The sequence below is a fragment of the Delphinus delphis genome, chromosome 12 (assembly GCF_949987515.2).
Source record: "Delphinus delphis chromosome 12, mDelDel1.2, whole genome shotgun sequence".
In the NCBI taxonomy this organism is placed as follows: Eukaryota; Metazoa; Chordata; class Mammalia; order Artiodactyla; family Delphinidae; genus Delphinus; species Delphinus delphis.
In genome coordinates, this window is record NC_082694.2 from 64328144 (window position 1) to 64340187 (window position 12044).

The window sequence follows — 12044 nt, forward strand, 5'->3', positions numbered from 1 at the left end:
CAGACATTGCCTAGAGAGACTGCGTTGGGTAAGCATCAGAACAAGGATAGAGTCTTAGGGAACACAACATTGAAAAGGAGGGTAGATGAACAGAGGTCTATGCACAAAGGAAAGGTGGCAGAAAGCGATGTCATGGAAACCAGGGAAGGAGAAAGTGACAAGGAGAGTACATCTACAGAAGATCAGGACTGGAAGATTCTGCTGGATTTGGCAGGTACACGGGTTAGTGACTGTATGCAGAGCTAAAGCCAGAAAAAGGAGGGCATGAGAGATCATGATTTTAGACAAGAGGCTCACAAAGAGAATCACATGAAAACCAAGACAAGTATTAACATCATAAAAAACAAAAAGCAAAAAATACCCCCCAATCATAGTATCCTGTAATACCTATTTTGAATATAATTTGCATAGGCATATAATATTAATAGAAAATATTCATGTAACCAAAAATTTTAATATAAATATATTGGGAAAATAAGAAAGGGAAGCAGTGGAAATGCTAATATAAAAGAATTAAGTCCTTATTTACTATAATAGGAAGTCAACTGATAATACCTAAAATTTGGTTAATAAAAAATAGGAGGGGGAGCGGTGGAGCAGGAAATTGCTGTATTTTGTTATAAGCCTCATACTACGACTTAACTTGTAAAAACTATATGTTATGTGTTACTTTAATAACACAAAAATTTAAAAATAGAGAAAAAGAATAAATACAAAGATTGGCAAAGAGGAAACAAAAAACGACAGCACACACGAATATTCATTTATAAACTTTAAAATTATGTCTTTGGTGTGTGTGGGCGGAGGGGGGAGGGGCAAAGACTATAACGGGACCGTGAGGACTTTGGGATGCTGGTGATGTTCAGACTCACACTCGGGGAAGGGCGTGGGGCGGCGGGGGGGCCCCGGGTGGTTTACACAAGTGCGTGCCCTTCGTGAAAATTCATGTTTACTTATGACCTGTGTACTTTTCTATATTTTCACTCTATTTTAATAAAAGTTAATTAAAAAGGTATTTCCTACAATTAAGAAAGCCCCATAAACTGAAGGAAAAAAATAAGAGTTATTAAAATACAGTAACAAATGGAGCTAATATGTAATCTTCAAAAGTGGGTTTAGAGTGATAAAATTTTTTTAAAAACTATTAATGTTATAATTTAGTGGTTAATATCACCATTTCCTTCCCTCTAACTGGTGAGAAAAATCACACTCTTGTTAGCCAGACTGACTACCAAAATAGTAACTTTTAACATATATTTAACCCTTCTTTAGTAAACAGGTATTTTTAACTTAAAAAAAGCAAAGGGTGTTGTAGTAGGATTTCTCTGATAAAATGAATCACCAAGGATTATGATTTTCTCCTGGGCAGTCTACAAAGTTTACCTGCATTATAGTCCTTTGCACCATCAAAGGTGAAAAAGATTTTTTTTTAACAGGTAAATGTTTTTATCTACTGTGGACTGGGTAAAAATATGATTACTGAACCCATCAGTAACTAGTTAAAACTATAAATTATTAAGTATGTAATAAGAGGCTGAAGGGTAGAGTACTAAAGTTTAAGAATTTAGAGGTAAACGATTCTTGGGGAAACAGGATCCAAGATATGGCCACTTGGATGGGTTGCTCCTATGAAATAAGATGAGAGCAAAGAAGTTTAACTCCAAAGTATTGGACGTGCCATCTACCTAAAACCAAGTGTTCAAGAACAGTAGATCTACAGTGGGGAGGAAGATATACATAGTCGGTTGCTGAAGTCCACCATGAATGTGGGGGAATGGCTAGGAAGTTGGTAAACAGCGGTAACGAGGACAGGTCTTCTGTCTGCAACATCACAGAACTGTTGTATCAAGGAGTCAATATACAGGTAAAGAGCTTCAAAAACTGTAAAGCGATATAAACCTATAAACTATCACAATCATCACTGACCCTCAACTTCCTTACTCTGTCAAAAGGGGACAGCAAAGCCCTCATCGTCGCCCACTCATTATGTGCCCCTATACTTACTTGGATTAAAATGGAGCTAAAGAAGAACAAACTCTACCACCATGGTTATCAGCCCTCAATACCTCCCACTACCCCTGCTCTGAGCACTCACCATGTGCTAAGCCCCATTCTAAGTATGCGACCAACATGATTTCATTTAGTTCTCACTGTAACCCTAGGAAGCAGGGACTTTATTATCTCCACTTTACAAAGAAATTGAAGCATGAGAGGCAAAATGAACTTCTCAAGGGCACAACGCAAGTGAATGGTGGAGCTGGGTCTTGAACACAAGTGATACTGGCCTCCTGAGTTTTGATGAGGATGAAGAGAAGACGATGATGACAGCAGGTAATATTCGTACATATACACCTTCCTATGAGCCGGGGGCTCTATGAACACAATCTTCCTAACAACCCTAGGGGGAAGGTGCTCTTGTTATTTGCATTCTGCAGATGAAGAAACTGGAGCACAGAGAAGGTAAATAACTTGTCCAAGGTCACACACCTAGGGAAGGCAGAGGTGGATTTGAACCTGCAGCTCACATCCTGGCTCTTGCTCTCAAGCATTTGCTGTATTAAATGATAAAGCACAGCTCCTTACTCCTCTGTTGTTCCTTCCTTTCTAATAATAAGTTCTTTTTATTGGAAAGTTTGCTCTTTTATGAAATATGTATGCCAATAACTTTGATCAGTTCATTATCATTTTTTTGCCAAATCTTGAATCAACCCAAACCAGACAGGTTTTTGTAGTTTTTTCTTTTTTAACTTAAAAATTTCCCCAAGACATTGGAGCTAATAAAAAATAAAAAGAGAAAATAAAATTCGCAAACACAAGCACTACTGTCATTAATTTCTAATTTCTTTACTGTATGTAAATTTTTAAATATAATACTATGTAAACTGTTTTATCTTCCTTTTTCACTTAACATTATGTCATAGAATTTTTTGATGTTTTCATATATTCTTTAGATAGATCACTTTAATAGATTCAAAGCCTCCCACTGGGTTGACAAGAGCACAGTCTATTTAACAATTCCCCTGCAGTTAGACAGTTAGGCTGTTTCCATGTACTGCCATTGTCCTTATCATTATAAAGAACACTTCACTACATATTTTTGTGCCTAAAGATATTTTTCATACTGAAGCTTCTTTAGGTTAGAATTCCAGGAACAGAACTATGGAATCAAGGGAATAAACATTTTAAGACTCTAGAGATAACCTGGATACTTTCAAAAAGGGTTAAATCAAATTAGATGTCCATCTGTAGTATATGAACATGTGTCATTTCACTGCATATTACCAGCACTGTGTGTGTGTGTGTGTGTGTGTGTGTGTGTAGGTGTTTTAATCTTTGATGTTTTGTTCCACTAAAAATATACGCAGCTATTATTCTGAATTTCTCTTTTATTATTAGTGAATTTAAATCTCTTTCCAAATGTTTGTTCAGTAAGTATATTTCCTTTTTAAGATATTTAAATTTTTTCTTAATTTGTACGGAACCCATTATTTTCCAATGTGAAAACGGTTTTATTGTTCATCTTCATATGGAGATTACATAGCCTACAAGCTGATGCACTAACACGTTGCTAGCCTCTTTTTCTGAACCCCAATTCTGTACACTGCTTAAAAAAAAGAGAAAGTTGATGAATCTGAGAAAGTAACAGCAAACACATGGGAAACCCTGGAGAGACAGAGACTGGCTGGGTCCTGGTTTGGTGGAGAAGAGCAGCCCACGATGGAGACGTACAAGGGACCAAGGTTCACAAATGGGCTGAGAAAAGCTGTTTAGTTGTGCTTTTTTTTTTCTTCCACACACTACTCTATACACCACTTGCCATCAACGTGGAGAGACTGAAACACAGCAGTGCCAGCCCAGTGCAAGCCAGGGACCAGGCAGGTACCGCCTGGGGGCAGAAGGCCTGGCCAGCCCCCCACCTGCTGGATGACTACTCAGGAAGATGGGACTGGAAGACAGCAGTGCCTGGCAGAGATAAGAAAGGTTTCCTGAGGAGCCAGGCCACTTGGCGGTGGTGGTGGTGGGAGGAGGCAGTGGCAAGGTGTTTCCAAAAGGTAAGCTCCCCTTGTGGCCCAAACTCACCAGGAGGCGCACAGTTGGTCCTGGGCTTGCTTTAGACCCTCTCACCAAGTACGCATTACCAGTCAAGAAGCCAATATCCCCAGGGGAGTAGGAGCCAAGAGGGACAAAAGTAAGACATCTGAAAAGTGCAACCATAAAGAAAGAAACAAATTGAACAGCCTATGTGACAAAGAATTAAAGGGACATGTGGAGGAAAACTTGATTTCATAATACATATCCTCAGGAAGATGAGCGGGAAAAACCAAGGAAATGGTGAGATCCCCTGGGTAGCAGTATAAGTGGGGAAGAAAAATAGCGTGAGGACTGAGCCTGGAATTGCTCTCATAGGGAAGGAAAGGCGAGAATGATTCTGCAAAGGAGATGAGGAAGCTGCATCTGGTGGCTTAAGAGTTGTGAAATTCTGGAAGCCTGCCGAAGAAAGCATTTGAAGAAGGAAGAGAGATCAACTGCGTTAAGTGTAACAGATAGGCTGAGAAACCTGAGGGCTGACAGCTGTCCCCTGGATGTGGCAATATAGACCCTGACAACAGCACGCTCAGTAGGCTGGCGGAGATGAGCCTAGAAGGCGTGGGTTCCAAAGAGGACAGGAAGAGGGGAAGTGGAGACTGTGCAGCAAGATGCTTCTCCCAAAGAGTCAGCCCTGAAGAGCAGCAGAGGAATGGGGTGGGGACTGGGCTGGGGGTGGGGGGAGTGCACATAAATTATTTGTGCACAGTTTGTAAAGCTTGAGAACTTTCAAAAAACAAGAGCAATGATAAATGCATTTGTAATATAACACAGCTATACAGGTAAACTTTAACCCATGGTGATTATAAGGGAAGGTCCACTTGCCTTTTTATTGGAAAACTAGTCCTAATACTCTACTCCAAAGATATTCTTTATTTCAACTGTGGTTTTTTTCTTGGGGTTCTGGACACCCTTGGGGATCTGAGAGTTTTGAACCCTCTACCCAGAATAGGTACATAGCCACATACACAAATTTTTTTCATGATATTTCAGGTAATCTCACAATCTTCTGAAGCCTAAAAATAGATCCTTCTTAGAAATTCTAATTTGTCCACCATGGCATGGGATTCCGGTCTTCTCTCTCAATACTGCATACGACTAAGTAAGTGTATCTCTTTGAAAAGCTTTATTAGTTTTCTATCAACTCCTTCCCTATTCTTATTATTCCTTCTGTCCCTTCCAGATGTTCAAATCTCTGGTATTGTTTTAGGCAAGACCTTCATGTGATCAGCTGAGGTCTCTCTGGCCTTCTCTCAGGGGCACCTCTGTGCATGTCGCCTCTCCTTCTACCAAAGCTACCAATGAGGTGTGTGTTGGACACACTCCCTTACCTTTACCAGCCTCACTATTCTCAAAGCCACCGCTTTCTCCCTAAAAAGGAGCATGAAAGTTGTGGCGGGATGAATAGTGTCCCCCCCCACAATTCATGTTGAAAAAGAACCTCAGAATGTGATCTCGTTTGGAAATAGGGTCTTTGTAGAAATAATTAGTTAGGCTGAAGTCATATTAGATTAGTGTGGGCCCTGAATCCAATGACTAATATTCTTCTAAGAAAAGGAGCCGACAAACAGAGACATGAGGGAAGGAGGTGAAGTAGGTGAAGAGGGAGGCACAGGTTAGAATTATGCAGCCACAAGCCAAGGAATGCCAGGAACCAGAAGCTGAAAGAGGCAAGGAAAGATTCTTCACTGAGCCTTTAGAGGGAGCATGGCCCCGCCAACACCTTGATTTCAGACTTCTAGCCTCCATTACTGAAGAGAATCAATTTCTGTTGTTTGAAGACACCAAGCATGTAGTAATTTGGTAGAATAGCCCCAGGTAACGAATCCAGCAGTCTTATGTAGAAAGACTAAGGCAACGTGGAGAACAGTACGAGGAACGCTTCCCAGGGCACTTAACTGGCTTCTACTAACCCTCTTCCAGTTTCAGTTCAGGAAGCACTAAGTAAGGCTGTCATGTCTCAGCCTGTCCCTCCTCAGGACAGTGGCGTCCAGCCCTCTGGTCAGAAGTCATCCTTTCCTCATGTGTAGAAGTTTTCAATTCAAATCTCTCCATCTTTTCTTTAGCAGAGTGTGGTTTTTGTGTCATGATTAAAAATGTTTTCTCCACCCCCAAGCTTATAAAAATATTTACCATACTTTCTTTTTAGTGCTTTTATGGTTTTACTTTTTCAATAATAGCGACGATACGATCACGATGCTGACGGCAGCTATACTCACAGCACTCGTATGTGCCAGGCACTATTCTCTGCCCTTTACATATATTAATTTACTTAGTCTTCACAGCAGTCTTGTGAGGTACTAATAATATCAGCCCTGTTTTACGAAACTGAAGAACAAAAGTGGTCAGTAATTTGCTCAGGTCACATAGCTAGTGATTGGCAGAGGTAGTAAGCAAAGGCTGTCTAACCCCAGAATCTATGCTCTTACCTACAACATGATCCTGCTTCTCAAGCCATTTCAATTTAAATATTTATCCAGGGACTTCCCTGGCGGTCCAGTGGTTAAGACTCTGTGCTTCCACTGCAGGGGGCACAGGTTCAATCCCTGGTCGGGGAACTAAAGATCCCGCACGCCAGGTGGCACGGCCAAATAAATAAATAAATAAATGAATAAATAAATATCTTATCCATTTGAATTTATTTTGGTTTAAGGAGTGAAGCAGAGCCTTCATTTTGGGTCCCAAATGCTTGGCCAACTATTTCAATACATATTGAATATTTTATTTTATCCCACAGATTTAAAATGCCATCCTTAACATGAACTAAATTCTCATACTTGAGTCTGTTTCTGAATCCTCTCTCCTGTCCCATTTCATTCCTGTAGCAGATGTTAACTCTTAATATAATAAGGATATTATTAGCTTTTTATCTTTTCTATTTGTTACAAATATTTCATCACATATTTTTTTCCATGAAGTCATAAAAATTCCTTCACGTTTTTTTTTTCTTGCTTCAAAGTTCAGGAAATATGGTAAATACCCACTTGTACTGCTAATTTTTCTAGGAGATGAAAAACTATTTAGCATATATTTAGCCCATTTGGAATTCATTTTGTGTATCATAAAATAATCTAAGTATATTTTTTGAGCCTGGATGTTTAGAGGGATTTCATTTTAATCAGTATAAACAGCCCTGCAGCCCCTCACTTCCTAACTAAACCAATGCCACACCACCAACTTCATGTAATGACGTCTAAATCTCTAACCCACATCTCTAATCACTTCAGTGATAGAGCACTTTTGTTTCATTCTCTTTCCTCAGCCTATTTCTCACTTCCACCATGGTCCATGGACTGCATCAAGCAGAGTGTGACTGTGGGGGACCACCACTAGCCCCTGAAGAGAGCTGACGTTTTCTCACATGGAGGAGCAGCGATTCTAATCTCCACGAAGAGAAAAGTATAACTATCCTCTTCCCCAACACTAACCTTGAGGTCCTTGGCCAAGTCTCCCCAAAATCTTGGCTGAAAGCACAAGGCGTTGGCCCTTTGAATCCTGGAGGTCTTCAAAGCAGGAAGGAATAGGATTGCCTCAGGTCCAGTTACAAACACTTCCAGGAGGGCTGGAGGCCAGGAATGAGGCCATTTCCCTCCTCCCTGGCTTGGCCAAGTCCCCCCTCCACTTGGAGCTCTCTAAAGAACCTGCTCTGTTTCCTGGTCTGATAACCCTGACCCTTGGCTTCCCCACACCTCAGTTATCAGAGAGACGTAGGCAGTTTAACATTGTCTTTTTCACTCCTTCACCAAAAAAAGAAAAAATTTCTTCACGTGTGGAAAAGGCATGCACAGGTTTTAGGTTAAATAGGTCAGACTTCAAGTCCTGGCTTGACTGCTCGTTAGCTGTGAAAGATCAACTTTATTAGTTCATCTTGCTGAGCCTCAGATACTTCAGCAGTAAAATGGGGATAGTATCTACTTCACAGAGACAGAATTTGTATACAATATATCCATTCCCTCTGCTCTTCTCTCTCAGGTAAGCCCAGCCACCACTTGCTCCAGGACTTCAATCTGGTTGGCAACCTGCCCCACTGCCCATCAACACCACCTCCCTCCTTCCCCAAATAGAAATCCACACAAAGAACAACATAGGAAAGAATACATATTGTATGACATTCAAGAGAAAGCAAAACTGAACTGTGATGACAGAAATCAGATAGTAGTTGCCTGGGTGAGGGGAAAGGGTGGTGGTTCAGTTGACTGGACAGGGGTATAATAGAACTTTCTCTGGTGATGAAAATGTTCCATATCTTTTTTGGGAAGTAGTTACATAAGAATACTTAATGGTCAAAACACATCAAACTTACACTTAAGATCTGTGCATTTTATTATATGTAAATTATACCTCAATTTGAAGAAAAAAAACTTTGTTAGATATAGTTCAAATGCACATTAATATGATGGGGAAATGTGCTTTTTAATATAAATCTTCCCATAGACTTCAAGGCTTGGTTCACACAAAAAACAGACATGCCTAAATGTGATTCTTATCTCTGGTTCCTACTAGATATATGACTGGTCAAGTTATATAACCTCTCTGGGTCTCATATTCATACATTGTAAAATGAGGACTATTTAGTACCCACCTCAAATACTGTATGCCCTATAAAAGATAATCCATGTTAAGTGCCAAGAACATAGTAAGCACTGGATGTATGTTAATCCCCTTTCCTTCCTCTTCCATTTATAAACAGCAAATGGGGTGCAATAATGCAATACTTAAATTTTTCCCCAAATGACTGAAAGTTATCTAAGAAGAAGGAAGAAGAGGAGGAAGGGGAGGAGGAGGGGGGATGGGGGAAGAGCAGAAAAAGATAAAAAGAAAAGGAAAAAGAAAAAAAATGAACACATCAACATTAGAAATTATCCCAAGGAAAGAAGCATGAATGTACACAAGGATTTGTCTACAAGGATATTCATGGCACTATTAACAATAGTAGAAAACTGGAAAATCAAACAGGGACTAATTACACAGAAACATGAAAATTAGTTTTATGATAGATTAATAAAAGTGTGTACAATCCAGACATGAATATAAATATCTATTATAGAACAGTGTTCTTGAGTTATACTAATCTATGCATTAGTCAAAATTAGGACATAGAGACAAAAGGCAGTAAATGATAAAGGCAGTATATCCACCCATTCTCCTATTACAAATAGTGAGAAAAACAATTTATAGTTAATTTATCATGTGTCTGTATTAAAATGAATATGAATTTACATACACACAATAAAAAAATTAAAATGGCAGTAATCACATCTATAAAGAAGTAGAAAAAGAATAGATAAAAAGAGAATTTTAAAGCAAACTGAAATAGAATGAGGTCAGGTAGTGTGAAACATAAGAATATCAGAGTTTTTTTGAAAGACACCTGTTACCAAACTTGCAGAGTCAAATTCAGTAAAATTATTTTAGCCAAGATAAAAATATTCCAGACAATCTATCAACTGTCTCAGTTCACACTGACCAGCAGTGAGAAAACATGATGGCAGACACAAATATGCCACGAAGCTAAATATGACTGAGACCACACCAGCCATCAAGACCTTCCTTCAGTGATGATTTAACCACTCTGGAGTGATTCTACCCACACCTGCCAGAGAGCAAACACCTCCATCAGTATTCTGTGACACTTCTGGAGAAAGCTATTAACAGGGCCTAGTATAAACTGACAAATTATCTCACTGTGGCTATTTCTCCATCTGAATACCCAAAAGTTCTCTATCATAAGGTGCTAAAGATGATCATTTGACCCGAGCAAGTCACTGGTTATCTAGTTCTTACGTTCTGAGTAATATTTCCCCAAATCCAAATATAAAAATTAAGCTAACAGCCATACCATCTGACATCTTTATAGCACCTTATGTTTTTCTAGGTGCTCTGTTTATAAGCAGTATTTTGTCTAACAGGAATGATTCTTGGTGTTCCTGTGTGTGGCAGGGATGCTGAGGGAAGAAGTCTTAAGAATACAGATGCCACCCTTGATTGTTTCTAAAAATACTGAACTTTTATAAAAACTAATTTCAAACTCATCAAAATATTAGTGCTCAGATGAAATACTGTTGTATGAAAGGAGGTTTGGTTCATATTCTGAATTTGAGGAACAAAAGAATTACAGGAAAAAAGAAATCAACGTATTAGCTGGCCATGAATTTAAACTAAATCCTAATAATTTTCTCTAGGTAGGAAACGACTCAATTTTCACTTAAGTTAAAAATGATATAAGTTAAATACTCTGCTAAAACAGGTAGAGGATTAGAAAATTTTCAATGGGAATTAGAACACCGTTTTGCTATGGGTGAAAATTCTTATGATTAGATTTGCCGGAAGGAGTTTAAAACTGTGAATATGATCACTAAAATATGTTTGGAAACTCTATTTAAGATAAAAATTAAATGAAAGCATCTTAATTTATGCTGGGAGAAGTTTTGGGGTTTTTCTTAAAACTTTTTTTCCTTTTCTCAAAATACATCTCTATGCATTCAGAACAAGCTTTGTGAAAGGAAAAAAAAAAAGAATTTATTTCAAGTGTAAAATGGAATATACTACCAATGCAAATTATTTACATTCTCCCTGAGATTTTAGAACAGGCTTCACAAGGCTTTCTTAGTAAAGAAAGGTCTTTTAAAAAATTACAGTTGAGATAAACAAGAGACAAGCATTTTGCAATCTCTGCACCATCCTCAGTGGTTCAGCAACACACCGAGATCTGTTCAGAGCCTCATCAGTGCCCTTTGCCAAGGCACTAAGTGCGGAAGAGAAAGAGCCATCACAATGGTGAACAGGACAAGTACTAGATGGCCAGAGGACTGTGCAAACAGATTGGCTAGGGTTCCTATCCTCTCTAGGATGTAAAACTCTGCTATGCTTCCATGCACGTTTTAAGTGATCTTCACTCTATAAAATTCAAGTCCCTTCTTTCTATAATGGATGGTTAATGTACAACAGTTAAAAAGGGGGGAAAAAAAAAAAACAAGGAAAAGAAAAGTAATTGAAGGGGTCAACAATGCTCCTGTAAGTAGGCATATGGTTCTACTTGAAGCCACAGATCTTTAAGTGAACTGCCCAGAACCTGAGCTTTAAAGCAATTTAGTGAATTATGTAGCTGGATTTGCAAGAACATGCAAACAGGTTGAGGGCTGGGGCTACGAAACCAGAAACCAGACAAGGTAAATTTTGGAACAGCTGGAGTACATCTATAATAAGCCATAAGAGTAGTGAGGTATTATCATATATTACATGTTATTTGTTTTTTCATAATTCCAAATTCATCACTTTAAATAATATATATGTTGATTATTGCAAATAAAGTATTAAATTTTCAAGCCCCTGGACTTTGTAACCTATAAGCTCCTATACACCCTATCTTTAAACATTCTCTTCACCCACGATAAAACCCACAAGGTCTTATATATTTAATACTATTGGATGTCAAACATAGGGGCTTCAAGTCTCCCATAGTTTCTGAAAGGATATAGTATTTTTTGTACTGTTAAGAATCAACCAGTCCTGACTTCATCCCAATGAAGACCATCTCATTAAACAGTGCAAAGAAAATGTTAGTCTTCATTTCTATATTGTTCAAACAATCTGAAAGTATGCAGTAAATGACTGTTCAACGAGTGGATAAATGAGTATGGGAGTTAATCCAGCTACTGCACTGAGATAACCAAAGTTATAAATAACACAAGCATCACTCTATTAAGTTTCTGCAAGCTGACTCTACATATGTAAACCACATATCAGATTTTCATAACTGAGTCACAGTAATATTCAGTCTATGATTACACAAACATATTTGACATTGGAATGCCAGAATTAATATGTAACTAAGAATATTCAACTATACAAAAAAGCCCTCTTTTATATATTACTTGTGTTTAACAAAATTTTCCTATGTAGAGTCAAGGAAACAATTTACATTATGTAATGAAGTATTAATACCAAACACAAACTGA

General features: G+C 38.4%; 1 protein-coding gene across 2 annotated transcripts in view; it reads right to left on the bottom strand.

Annotated features, from left to right (window-relative positions):
• TTC27 (tetratricopeptide repeat domain 27) overlaps positions 1 to 12044 on the bottom strand; it is a 184442-nt gene that overhangs the window by 14080 nt on the left and 158318 nt on the right. The window lies entirely within an intron of this gene.